Raw genomic sequence first — 12,441 nt, forward strand, 5'->3', positions numbered from 1 at the left:
GTGTGTGCAATTCCATGTGTATGAGAAATGTCCCTTTTGGCAACTAGTACTACACAACACATGCTGCATATTCCACTGTCTAAACACTGATGATGTCAGCACCCTATAAGTACAGCAGGAGAAAGCAATCCCCTCAGTAATGCAAGTAGCGTGCTCTGCTAATGCGTCTCTCACAAGTGTCATAGCATAGTTAGGTAGGGGTTTAAATCCTGCAAGTGCTCAGTGTGTGTGGGGGAGTAGTGTGTGCAATTCCATGTGTATGAGAAATGTCCCTTTTGGCAACTAGTACAACACAACACATGCTGCATATTCCACTGTCTAAACACTGATGATGTCAGCACCCTATAAGTACAGCAGGAGAAAGCAATCCCCTCAGTAATGCAAGTAGCGTGCTCTGCTAATGCGTCTCTCACAAGTGTCATAACATAGTTAGGTAGGGGTTTGAATCCTGCAAGTGCCCAGTGTGTGTCTGAATGTGTGTGCAATTCCATGTGTATGAGAAATGTCCCTTTTGGCAACTAGTACTACACAACACATGCTGCATATTCCACTGTCTAAACACCGATGATGTCAGCACCCAATAAGTATAGCAGGAGAAAGCAATCCCCCCAGAAATGCAAATAGCATGCTCTGCTAATGCATTTCTCACAAGTGTCATAACATAGTTAGGTAGGGGTTTGAATCCTACAAATGCCATGTGTAATTTTGTCACACAGTTTGTCCATGTGTGTGGGGTGTTGTTCCCAATATTGCATGACATACAGTTTATTAGTAATGTCAATGCACACATGATGTATGTGTGTGCCACCTACACATATGTACCTGTGAACTGCAAGAGTTCCCATGTCCGAAGCCTGCCTCATGTGAATACATGGAATATGCATCAGACAACTGTATGACTGTGGTGTTCTGTGCAGGGGCTGCATGTGGTATGTGACTATACAGTGTGGGTTGTAGATGGTGTCATCCCACCAGCTAGGGATACATGATTGGTCTGGAGCATATAGTCCACATGTTGGTGATGAACAGGTGCAGCATGTTGTCACCACTTGTGGGAGTGGTAACAGGTTGTTCCATAGCAATGCAGGGAATGAATGATAGGAACCCTTCAGATAGGGTCTTGCAGCTAGAATAATGCTCACACTGTATGTTAGGGTAGTCGCAGTACAACCATATAATGGTGTGTGTAGAGACCGTCATATTCCCAGTGTTGTCAGGAAGGCCAATTGGGTTTCCTGGGTATGGGAGTGTGGTGTTTGCCAGGCTATGAACCTCAAGGCAGTCTAACCCACTGTGTGTTGCACATGCAGAGGCTCTGATGCTTTGTGCAGTGCCACCAACCTGGGGGTGTGTGTATCTGAGGTGCCTTTGGATACATCCCCCCTGTTCTGGTTTGGTGCATGTGTAGGGGATGACAAGCATGGTATCAGGAATGACCTGGCACTTATGGTGTGCACCTGGGAGCCTTGTTACCAGGAGTCTGTTACTGCATGGATATTGCTGTACCCCATGCTAAGGACAGTTTCCACTGCATGCATCTTGAGGTTTACACTGCTGCTGTTGAGTAGCATTGCTATTAGTGTCCCATCCCATGTAATACCTGTGTAGGTGGCTATGTAATGTCAGCCTTGCATACAAAGGCACTATGTGTGTAGCAACAGCCTCTGCCAATATACAACGGCCCATGGGTGACAGGTGCAAGCTGTTCCAAGCAAAGCAATGTGGCATGTCCAGCATGTAATCCCACACTGACAGGCATTGGATCCCCTTTGAATGTCACTGAAAGATATGTTAATTGCAGAAACGGATGATCCTGTCTACATATTGTGGCAGCATTCATGGTGAGGGTGAGATGATACTCAAGGCCAGTGTCATACCAGCCTGTGCCACAAGCTCAGAGAGCCCCTCTATGTCCCCTAACATGTAGTCCAGGGAGGTGCGTCAGAGGTCATACACACTGGCACAGACAATGACTGAGTCATACTTCTACATGCCTTGGAGTGACCGGTGTGCTTGTGTTATGTGGTGGATCATAGTGCCCAACTGGCAGCTCAGCGTGACTCACCTTGTTCAGCCTGGGAGCAGGATCTCCGTGTACGTGACGATAGAGGTACCTCATACAACTGTAGCAGGTATGTTGTCTAGCCGTATGGCCTGTGACTGTTTGGCACACAGGCTTTGTGAGCTATGTGTTGCATGTGCTTTGCTCTGGCTTAACGTTTGCTTGTGTGTCTGCTTTGCAGGTGTCAGCTGCTCAGGCAGGATGCTATTCTGAGAGCCCAATAATGTACCTGTGTGTTTCTGTGTGTGAATTGTGGTCGTGGCAGGTCTGTGGGAGACTGGTACTGTATTCACTGTAGTATCCCACTCCACCTGACAGGGAATGCCAGTGCTGTGTAAACAGAGCTTAGCCCCCAGTATGGCTATGTGGTTGCATCTCTCACATGTGTTGTACATGTATGGGAAGGGGAGAGGGTTGTCTGTGTACATGAGGCAGCTGTAACATTGCCACATGACTCACAGATTCACCAACTGGACCTGAGAGTAGATCGACAGGTGACCTTTGCACATGCTACCATAGCATTGTGACTCCCATACTAACTAATGACACATAGGGCCAATGGGGAACAAGGTACTCAAGGTGACTATGTGAGGGTGTAGTGCTCCTGATTTTTTTAGTGCTGGCATATATGAATGCTGTCTTGAGCAAATGTGAGGTAAGTCATATGCAATGTGTTACAGGCAAGCTACATGCAAACAGGACAAACAGTGACGTTCTGTCAAGTGACACATGGACATCAGTACAGTAAGCAACACATATGTCACTAGGGATCCACAGAGGCACTGTATATCTGCACTGCAGGTGGAATCAGTGTTTCAGGAACATAACAGGCAAACATGCATACAAACAAAGCTACAGTCAGCAGGCCTGTATGTAGACTATGCTACAACAAACAAGGTGTATGACTTCCAGTAGGTAACAGTGCATATATGCAGGCACTATAAGCCAGTACCCAGACATCCCCAGGTCAGACGGGCTGGGTCCAGCCGCACCCCACACAAGTGTATAGACCACGTACCTTCGTAATGTTGAATAACTGGCCTGATACCCAAGTGCTCATACCTGTAATAATACACATGTCAAATAACAGACACTGAGCCCTCACTCAGCAGTTCAGACTTAGTATGATGTATGCTACCTGTCCCGGCACTACAGTATCCTTGACATGTATGGACACTCTCCCTCCTGTCATAGTTAGTTCTGTGTTTTGGTGCTGTTATGCATGGTATGAGGTGTGACCTTGTAGTGCTAGTGTGCTCTTGTGAGCCTTGAACCTGTTGTGTAGTAGTGCACAGATATCAACATCCTGAAACATCTGCATTGCAGAGTCGTGTGTGGACAGCATGCAACTCGCAGTTGACATGGCCATCATTGAGTATCAATATGTACATTGTTGTATCCCCTGTGCTACCTATGTAGGTGGCCATCCCTTCACAGCCTCACCACCAGTATGCAAAGATGTGCAGATGGAACACTGTGGTAATTACTATGGGTGTACAAAACAATACAATGACATTCATACTGTAACTGCATCAGGCATACTGGTATATACCCACAATGCTATAATTACACTGTACTGTTGTCAACATCATACTAATACAATACGTCTATGTACTCACCCTGTGCATCAGCACCATGTTAACCTGTTCCTGCACTGATTTTACAGATTGCAGGAGGTGGCACATTTTCATCATATGCACAGTGTTTGTACCTGGTATGCCTGAGTCTGCCACTGATACAACCAATTGACATGTCTGTGTGTGTGTCTTGGTGAGGGACAGCAGTACAAGATGGGGCAATGTTGATGCAGTGTGTGCATGTATGCGGTAGCCCTAGGTGTTATCACTTTGCATGTGTGTATGAATGCACACAGTCCCACCTCATGGCTGCCATATACAGGTGTTTGTGGACAGCCACAGACTGTACCTGCCAGGTCATAGAGATCACTGTCTGTGGCCACAGACACTGTACCTGTGCCGGGCAGGGGGTGCTACGGACCGTATCAGGTACTAAGCCAGACTGGGTACTGTCATCAGAAGCAGGTGACTGGAGACAGGTCCCTGTTGGGACTGTCCAGCGCTACATGCACGTGGTCTCCTGGGGCGGTCCGATGACAGCACAGACCCAGCATTGCTGAGGCTGCTGCTGGCACTATGTGAGCGGCCGCGGCCCTGTTATTGTCCGCGACGGCTGCTGCTATTGCTGGCATATGGCCACGTCGATGCCTCAACCGTCCACCAGTGCCCTGGCTCATGGACATATAGTTGTGGAACAGATCTAATGTGTCCCCCAATGTCTGTCAATGACCTCTGTGAAGTTGCGGATGGCAGCCGCAACATCACGCATACTGTCACTCATGGCTGTGCGACATGCTCTCAGCTCCCTCAGACCCTGTCTGGTGTACCGTTCCATACGTGACTGTGCCTGCATTACAGCCCGAAACATAGCTGGGGTAGAAAGACCTCTGTGGGCACTTCTGACAGGGGCGGTACGCCCACGGATGCTCCCACGAGAACCCATGGACATCTGCCTGTGTGGTACCGTGTCAGGACCCTGGCCATGGCTGCAGTGTGGGGATGCATGTGCCACCAGTACCACATTACCCTGGTCAGTGCCCACTGTATCCTGTCCATCACCTATGGACATTGGTGACAAAGGATGTATTGGCAGGATGACTGTGCGCATTGATGGGGTCGACAGCTGTGTAGTGTCAATTGGCTGACCAATGACAGATCCTGGCACACCTACCTGTGCCATTACACAGGTATCATCATTATCACAGTCCACAGCAGCTGATTCAGGTTCCCTGCTGCACGACACCAGAGCAGCACCAGAACCTGTGGGAGTAAGACAGGAAACACAGTTCACAATGTGTACACAATGCCACCACTGATGCACACATGCGCACATGGGCACATGCACACATGCGCACATACACACATGCACACACCTCAGTATATGAGTTATCAACCCACAGACACAAACACATCTGCAAGCAAACACATAGCACTACTGCTTCAGCCTATTATTACTATTGGTATACAGAGTATTGAAGGTAATGGTATTACACACTCACCAGCATGGCTGCCTTGCTGTTACACCAGAGGGACCTGCAGAAAAGAGACATTTATCGTCAGTGGGCACAACTGTGCCATTGATACTGTGGGCATGATACAGTTCAGTAGTACAACAGTTAGCTTCCACAGGTGTACTGCAGATATTGTGGATGTCACTAATGCACAATAATTACCTAGATTACAGCTACAAAACGAGGACACACCTCACACATGCATAACCTAACAGTGTACAGAATGGTCAACTATACACATGGCATGTTACCTGCACGCTCTGTGTCCTGCTGCTGTGTGGGTCCAGCTTCCATCATTACACATGTATGCTGCTGTTGTTGCTGCTGTGCTGGAGCCACAACACTCAGGAGTAGTCCCTCCAGTCTGGTGAGGGGGGGATGTCTAGCCACCCCACCACCTGTGGCAAGCTGCTGCCTGTGGATATCCGACGCACGCTGACAGACATTTCTAATTAATACACTGCAGTGATGGCATACCTGCTCATATGTCCGGTTATGTGTGCCTATGTCATTTACCCGATGGACCAGGTCTTGCCACAGTGCAGCCCTCTCCTGCTGGTTCTGGCTGGTGCGGAAAAAGAGTACAGCGAAATCCCGCACCAGGCTCTGGTGTATCTCCTCCTTTTCTGCAGCAAAGTAGACAGGGTTCTGCTGGTGAACCATGGCCCTGAAAAGGAGAAGGAAAATATGTCAGCAATGTCTGTCAGCAAACTATGGCACACATAATACACATAATACTCGACTGCAGTGATATAACTTAAGCACCATATATAGCATCTGTCTGTCTATTGGGGGATACACATGTACATGACCAGATATCAGTGCTCATCCGACAACTGTGCAACGGTACCTGGCACACTCCATATGCAGACTAGTATACTGCAGCAGTCAACACATTGTTTCAGGTACAATACACATCCTCACACTGGGGGTTTGTATCAAGGTACTGTATGGGGAACATTATCAACCCATGTACTGCACACAATGCACGTTACATATTTCACTGGTAATGCACACTACTCTTACTTGCCATAACCCTACCTACACCACAGTGACATACAGGGTAACACAGCACAACATATGTCAATGTAGTAAGTGTTGATCGCAATACCTCACACACCTGTCTCTGGCCTCACACCAAGGACACACTACTATGACAGACAGACAGTCATGGTGAACAATCACACCAGTACACAACATGCACCCAGTCACTAGCACACTCATTCCACCTCACATATTCCGTTTGCAATGTGTTCATGGGTGTGCATTGTGTCCTGGGTAGGTAGTGTGCTTTTGGCCCTGGGCCTACAGCAGCATACTGTTATGCTACCCTGCCCCTTGTGACACGTGTTATGATCGTACCTGCTCCTTGCAAACAGTTAAACAGGGTGACTCATATGGCATATTACCTATATGCATAACATTCAGCAGGGATATGTCTGACATCTACCCATGGGGAGCCTTGCTTCTTAATTCTGTGTGGTCTACTACAGGGTATGTCATATCTGTGGGTAGGGTCCTGTACCTCCACCATGTGCTCTATACTGCAGTGACAAGGACGACAGACATAGGTAATTTGTGTTGTGGATGTTGGAGATGTTACCATGGTTGTTAGACAACTGTCATGGGTGTGACCGAACTATGTATATCCAGCAGTGGTAACCTCTATGTAGGTAGTCTGTGTGCGCCCTGTGGTGTTTGAGTGCATTGACACAGTTACTTGCATATGTCTGTGTCCTCCATATCTGTAGCTGTCATGGGAGGTACATACTGTGTAGGACATTGTGGGGTGTGGAGGGGTACAGTGACCTACATGTCCATAGCTGACACACCATGTCCGCTGACACATTCCATGTACAGGTATTGCAGGACTAGTGTGCCACTGTGTATATCGATGTGGAGCCTATTGTACACTTGTTGACCCTGTTCCCCCCTGACACATGCAGTGGTGGGCAGGCATGTACATATGTGGTGGTTACTGGTGTCAGTGTTTTTGAATGGGGTATGGTACTCCAGTATCCACACTGGTGTTCACTCCATGCCTGTGATACCAGGCACCTGTTGCAAGACATCTGCACACATGTGCCTCACACAGTTTATATATGTACATATATATGTGTATATATATATATATATATATATAGTGATATATTTATATCTGTATAGATATATATCTGTTTGTATATATGTATATCAAATATGTATATATAGATGTAGATATATACCTATAGATGTGAGGAGAGAGGGGGATAGAGTGAGAGAGAGAGACACAGGGTGAGTGAGAGTGTGAGGGGGTGGGACAGAGAGAGAGTGTGTCATATACAGACATATCTGTTGTCAGTCAGATCTATCTGTATATGTATAAGTCTCTACAGATATCTATATATGTATGTGTGTATTACATATATCTGTACGTACATATTCTACCAATCTCGATGTATGTGCAGTAAGTGAGAACCTGGTTCAAGGCTCCTGAGAGCACACCAGCTGTACCAGGCTATACCCCGTATCATGCGTTTTGGCCCCAGGACTCGGGACAACACAAAAAGGGAGGGGGTGTGTCCATATTCATGGAGAACACACACACCTCCAGTTAGTGGCAACACATGAAGCATCACAGACCATCCAGGTGTAGATAACCGTAGGCAAACCTGCTATACAACTGGTAGCATGTTACAGACCACCCTCCCAATCTCAGGGACCACAGTCAGCCTTCCTGTAGACATTGGAGGATATGAATGTCCCACCACACACCATCATATTGGGATACTGCGACTACCCTAACATACACTGGGTGCATTATTCTACCCCAAACACCCTAGCCCAAAGGTTCCCAGAATTCACTATGTCAAATGCAGTGGAACAGTTAGTCACCTCTCCCACAACAGGAGATAATATACTAGACCTGATCATCACAAACATGGGGACAATGTACTACACACTGGAAGTATACCCCTCACTAGTCACATCTGACCACAGACTAATCCCCCTGGATATACATATCCCACCTCCCCAACAACACAAAAGACTACAGTGGGAAACCTCTCACATGCTGACTTTACACTTCTTATAACTGAGTTGGTATCCTTAATGCCCACTGGGCCAATGTAAACCACTTCCCACAATGCAGACACCTTCACATATGCTTTCTACAGACATCTCCAAGATTGCATGGATCATGCAATCACAAATGAAACCATGACCCTCTCCACCAAGGGCAGGCGTCCTGTCTGGTGGACCCCAGCACTGAACTAATTGTATAACAACAGAAGGTAGCTACTGCACGGCAGAGCATACTTCCATAGAGCTACGGCATCTCTGATCAGCAGTAGTAGAAAGATACGTTTTGTTGTACAAACATGCAAGGCCAACAATGAGAGGGACATCGCTCTGGTCACTACAGATAACCACATGGCCTTCCTCTGCTATGTTACACACCTGGGTGGGAACCCTCAATTGTGTTCACAGTTAGTTCACAGTGACAAACGTTACACTGAACACACAGATAATGCCAACATTCTGGCAGACAGGTTCAGTGCAGGTTTCTCCCCTCCCTCACCCACACATGTGGGATTACTTATCCCAGCTGACTGTGACCTCCCTATCATCTCAGATGTCCAGCTGGGAACCACCCTCAGCAGAGCTGTAAACACAGCATCATTGGGACCCAACGGTATTGCAGGTTGCATGCTACGTGAACTGCAAGAGGTGCTACACATGCACATTACATGCTATTCAGCCATAGCCTTACTACAGCATATGTACCTGGACACTGGCATACAGCAACAGTAGTCCCACTCCACACAGGAGGCACCTCTACAGACTCTGGTAACTACCGCCCCATAAGCTTAACCAGCCTGGTCTGCAACACTATGGAAAGGATCATTATGGTACCCATACACAGAGACATTGGGGACTTAGACACTTGATCCCACCCAGTTTGGCTTTGTAGAGGGCAGATCCTGCCTTATGAACCTGGTTGACCTTTTCAAATCAGTCACTAGAGCCATTGATGAGGGCACAGCGGTCCATGCAGCCTACCTGGACTTGCCTACGGCTTTCGACACAATACTGCACTCTGGCATCATAGACATGATCAACAGCTGAAATGTAAATCCATATGTCACATGATGGGTTGCAAACCAGCTAACGGATAGAAACCCTACAGCCAAACTCACTGGTGCCATGTCAGACTCAGAGCCAGTCACATGTGGTGTCCCATAGGGCTCTGTCCTGGGACTGCTCATGTTCGGCATATCATTCTCAGATGTGGAAGCAGACATGGGAGGGTAGTGGCTGACAATGTTCAAAGATGACTGCATACTAGGCGCCATAGGTGATACACCTGCTGACACACACATCCTACTGACAGGCCTCACGGACACCAACAACTGGTGCCGGAGTCATGGCCTTACACTGCATGCCACGTAATGTATACTCATACCCTTTTGGACGGACAAGGTACCTACATATTATCACATAGACAATAACCCACAGAGTACAGACAAAGTAATCGGAGACCTGGTGACACTGTTCAATGCTGACCTCTCATTTGACACCCATGTTGCCAAAGTGGTTGGATGGACTTCCTACCTTGCCCACCTTATCATGAAGGGATTCACATCCACATCAAAAGGGGTCATTGTACCCCTATACTCCTCCCTTATCAGGCCCATGACTGTGTACTATGCCCCATTTGGTATGTACCTCACCTGGCACTTGCAACAGCTAGGGGGACCCCATAAGTACATCACCAGGAGGATCAAGGGTCTGCAACAACTGTCATATGCTGCCAGATTAATGTAACTCATGCTCTATTCCATAGCATACTGCCTACATAGGGGTGATCTGTGCCTGATGTAGTAGGCCATGTCCAATCTGGTATTGATGGACATGTTCCACCTCATACAATCCAAATCCATCAGAAGCACGACAGCAACGGATTTAAACCTCAGCACACATATGAATAGGACATACTGTAGGGACAGATCCATCACTAAGAGGCTTCCCATACTGTGGAACAGGATTCCAGTTCATGTTAGGCAGAGACCCTCACTGACACTCTTCATGTGCATTCTTGACAAGTTGACGGGAGATCATAGGTTTACAGCAGGGGTCTTCTCTGTGTCACTACTAGACAGAGGCACAGTAAACTACTGCTGTTATGTAGGGGGGGGTCTTCACTGTGTCACTACTATACAGAGGCGCAAGTTTCTAAATCTATTCTATACACTGTCTGCAGATAGCCTAGTACTATACTATGACACTGTGAAACTATATATGTCTATGTATTTCTACATCCCTCTCTATCTATGTATACACATATGCATATTTTATATATATATATATATATATATATATATATATATATATATATATATACACATACATATCTCGATATACATACATATACATATATATATATATATATATATATATATATATATATATATATATATATATATATATATACTCCTTTTTAGTTCCACATATGTATACACACAGTAACGTACTGCTGAACATCCAGTACTGTACAACCTACTTATACATTACACTACAACCTACATTGCTATGTGCACATAGCTACCGTCACATACATATGTATGTGGAGCCTTCAGTGACAGTTTCAGTATGTCCCCGGCCCTATGCACATCTTCATATACATAGATACAGACCAATAACACATCTGGAGGTTCACAGTATGTAGAGTATTATAGTAGTACTTTACATTACTTGTGTTTGTTGCAGCTGTTTGTGTAGGCTTGCAGTTGCTTGGCCTGCTGTCAGCCTCTTTGCTTTGTTGTTTCAGGTTTTTTTTTTTCTTTCTTTCTTTCTTTTTTTTTTTTCTCTCTCTCTCTACCTCCAGCGGGTGCAATGACAGTATTGCATGTGTGGACTGGGAGTACAGGATGCTTTTGTAGGTATGTGCACATGTCCATGTGATGGCCTCTGCACCAATTGTTAGCCAGCATTTACTAATTGCATGCAGCCTGTTGTGTAGTGATTGCAGTTCTCACTGTGATTACAGGACTGTGCTATAAAAAGGTCTGTTAGGTAGGCGTAGCCCTTTCAGATTATCAGGGTGGGGACCATGCTGGTTTGCTGTGGACACTGTTCTGTGAGTGTAAGGGTTGGGTATGTCTCTCATATTTCAGGCTGTGTTGTACACACTGCAATGCATGTTGTTCTGTAAGCTGAGTATTCCTTCCTCCAGTGTCCTGTTCTCCGTGTGTATGTAAACTGACACCTACGACTAGTAATACTGTGTATATGGGTGTGTGTGCTTTCCTGTGGGGATTGTGGTGTAACTGGTATATAGCAGTGGCTCTTGCAATCTGTTGCTATGGCTTCAATATTTGGCCTTTACATTCACTCGTTGTATGCCTGCTAGATGTCTTTCCTGTAATGTGTTGCTTATGGCTTTCCTATTTTCCATTTACATTCACAGCTTGTAATGCTTGCTAAATCTGTTTGGACAGCAATTCCCTATGTGTTTGTTGTGGTAGGGTGTTACTGCATGCATTGTGGTCTGGCCAAGGTGTGGGCTTTGACACTTTCAGGGGTATTTGATCATGCTGCTGAGCAGGCCTCAGATACTCTCCGGTGCATCTTTTATCAGCCTCATGGAATGGTACATAGCAGTGGGTTACTCCAATGACATATTCTGATACTCTGCAGTTGTGACTGTGAGTTATTTCAAGCTTATGTATTAGTACACCATTTGTGCCGTGCAGGTGGTGCATACCTTCAGTCAGTCATAGTTACCATTGCATGTGTAGTTACACCTTTCTGCCTACTGTTAGTACATTTGACAGGGTGTCAGTGGGGCACAGTTGACATTTGTTTTCACATCAGGGACATCCCTGTAACTCAGTCACAGTTGCTATGTCTGATCTCTTAACTATTCAACTATGGCAGTGTTTATCCTGCTCTGAGTATGTGTGTGGCTTGCCAGATGCTACTGTGACATTATTACCTAGTAGCTACCAACTAGCATGACTGTTTCTCAGCACACAGTACTATTTTACAAATCCACTAGATTTGACAGTAAATATACATGACATGCTTTGTGTACTAGACTTGCTATATTCCCTTTACATTAATTCCTACTATTTTATGATATATTTCTTTCAGCACAATGTTCTTGTATAGCAGTCATGGCTTAGTGGTAAGTCATGCAGACTAGTGTTTCCAAGGTCCTGTGTTCGAGACTGAGGGAGGTATTTTATTTTGCTGCTGAGAAAACTACAGGCCTTGTCATTCAGAGTGACTAAGGCACTTTTAAGCAGTT

This window comes from Protopterus annectens, chromosome 16.part0, assembly GCF_019279795.1.
Source record: "Protopterus annectens isolate FY-2018-M chromosome 16.part0, PAN1.0, whole genome shotgun sequence".
Lineage (NCBI taxonomy): Eukaryota > Metazoa > Chordata > Ceratodontiformes > Protopteridae > Protopterus > Protopterus annectens.